Source organism: Glycine soja, chromosome 4 (genome assembly GCF_004193775.1).
Source record: "Glycine soja cultivar W05 chromosome 4, ASM419377v2, whole genome shotgun sequence".
NCBI lineage: Eukaryota > Viridiplantae > Streptophyta > Magnoliopsida > Fabales > Fabaceae > Glycine > Glycine soja.
In genome coordinates, this window is record NC_041005.1 from 32,100,018 (window position 1) to 32,102,943 (window position 2,926).

Here is a 2,926-nt window from a genome sequence, read left to right on the forward strand (position 1 = left end):
TAATGATGGATGCCAAGCATCTCACAAGGACCAAAGAATGGTCACATGTCATCAAGCAAAGGTCCCCGAAAATCAGTGTATGACACTAATTTCGCTCCTCTCGGTTGACGAGAGTCGCGGGCGACCATGAAATTTCCGCAAGTAAATGACTTTGTTGTTCCCGGAGGAACAAAAGGTGCAGAAGACTGTGTCAGCCCCTGCATGCTATCAAGCGTTCTGTCTTACAGATAGCAAAAGAATGGGTGCGAATAACCATAAGGTATCTCCGCGTATCATGGGTGCAGAATGACCAAACTTGGTCTCTGCTTGTCATCGGGCCTGCCGCCTCTGGATGACAAAAGGGTGCGAATAACCATAAGGTATCTCCGCGTATCATGGGTGCAGAATGACCAAACTTGGTCTCTGCGTGCCATCGGACACGACTGTGTCTGAATGGCAAAGGGGTGCGGATAACCGTAAGGTATCTCCGCGTATCATGGGTGCAGAATGACCAAACTTGGTCTCTGCGTGCCATCGGACACGACTGTGTCTGAATGGCAAAGGGGTGCGGATAACCGTAAGGTATCTCCGCGTATCATGGGTGCAGAATGACCAAACTTGGTCTCTGCATGCCATCGGACACGACTGTGTCTGAATGGCAAAGGGGTGCGGATAACCATAAGGTATCTCCGCGTATCATGGGTGCAGAACGACCAAACTTGGTCTCTGCTTGTCATCGGGCCCGCCGCCTCTGGATGACAAAAGGGGTGCGAATAACCATAAGGTATCTCCGCGTATCATGGGTGCAGAATGACCAAACTTGGTCTCTGCTTGTCATCGGGCCCGCCGCCTCCGGATGACAAAAGGGGTGCGAATAACCATAAGGTATCTCCGCGTATCATGGGTGCAGAATGACCAAACTTGGTCTCTGCGTGCCATCGGACACGACTGTGTCTGAATGGCAAAGGGGTGCGGATAACCGTAAGGTATCTCCGCGTATCATGGGTGCAGAATGACCAAACTTGGTCTCTGCATGCCATCGGACACGACTGTGTCTGAATGGCAAAGGGGTGCGGATAACCATAAGGTATCTCCGCGTATCATGGGTGCAGAATGACCAAACTTGGTCTCTGCTTGTCATCGGGCCCGCCGCCTCTGGATGACAAAAAGGGTGCGAATAACCATAAGGTATCTCCGCGTATCATGGGTGCAGAATGACCAAACTTGGTCTCTGCTTGTCATCGGGCCCGCCGCCTCTGGATGACAAAAGGGTGCGAATAACCATAAGGTATCTCCGCGTATCATGGGTGCAGAATGACCAAACTTGGTCTCTGCTTGTCATCGGGCCCGCCGCCTCTGGATGACAAAAAGGGTGCGGATAACCGTAAGGTATCTCCGCGTATCATGGGTGCAGAATGACCAAACTTGGTCTCTGCATGCCATCGGACACGACTGTGTCTGAATGGCAAAGGGGTGCGGATAACCATAAGGTATCTCCGCGTATCATGGGTGCAGAATGACCAAACTTGGTCTCTGCTTGTCATCGGGCCCGCCGCCTCTGGATGACAAAAAGGGTGCGAATAACCATAAGGTATCTCCGCGTATCATGGGTGCAGAATGACCAAACTTGGTCTCTGCTTGTCATCGGGCCCGCCGCCTCTGGATGACAAAAGGGTGCGAATAACCATAAGGTATCTCCGCGTATCATGGGTGCAGAATGACCAAACTTGGTCTCTGCTTGTCATCGGGCCCGCCGCCTCTGGATGACAAAAAGGGTGCGGATAACCGTAAGGTATCTCCGCGTATCATGGGTGCAGAATGACCAAACTTGGTCTCTGCTTGTCATCGGGCCCGCCGCCTCTGGATGACAAAAGGGTGCGAATAACCATAAGGTATCTCCGCGTATCATGGGTGCAGAATGACCAAACTTGGTCTCTGCTTGTCATCGGGCCCGCCGCCTCTGGATGACAAAAAGGGTGCGGATAACCGTAAGGTATCTCCGCGTATCATGGGTGCACGTCACATGACCTCAGGGTCAGTATGACAAAGATTATGGGGCGGCCGACAAAAGCAAAGCTCTTGCTCCTACGTATCCTCCAATGAGGAACTCAGACCTACGTAGTTCTGGATAACTTGTGAGACTTGGAAAATCTCCATCGGAAAATGCTGACATCTCCGGAAAGGGCGCAGATGACCATATTGGTCTCTGCTCGTGAATCACACTTGGGGTCACTGAATGACGAGGTGCGGATAACCGTAAGGTGTCTCCGCGGGCTACCAGCTCTTGAGTCATGGCGACAAAAGGCGGTGTGGTCGACAAAAGCGAGGCTCTTGCTCCTACGTATCCTCCAATGAGGAACTCAGACCTACGTAGTTCTGGAAACTTGTGAGACTTGAAAAAGTCTCGGTGTTTTCTTCGCTAAAATGCAAACATGCTTTAGTAAAGAGATAAATATTCCAACTGATTAGAGCAGCATACGCTTTTTTTGAGTGGAAAACAATGCGTTTACCGGGGAAGGAGAGTCTGCTGATGAAATCCCCCATAACCATAAATGAGATTTTGGATGTTAGCATTTCGTTTCTAAATGAACATTTAGAGGAAACACTGGGTTCGACAAAATAGAAGAAAATCACTCAAAGTGTATCAATCTCGCACAGGTAAGTGTTTCATCCTAATTCCGGACCATAGATATGTCATGACTTGACTTTGCAAATTATTTCCTATCAAATCAAAAATTACATGCATGATCATGGATCAATAGGGCTTCCCTTGGGAATGGGTTCTTTTGGTGTTTTTTTTTTCGGCTTTTGTGTGTTTTTGGCTTTTGATTTTCCTGGCTTTTTCTTTTTCTGTTTTTTTTGTTTAGTGCGGGGCGAAAAAAAGGTCGCTAGCGCACGGGATTTTGGTTGGTAATCAAAGGGAGAAGACCATTTTAGGTCGTGGTTT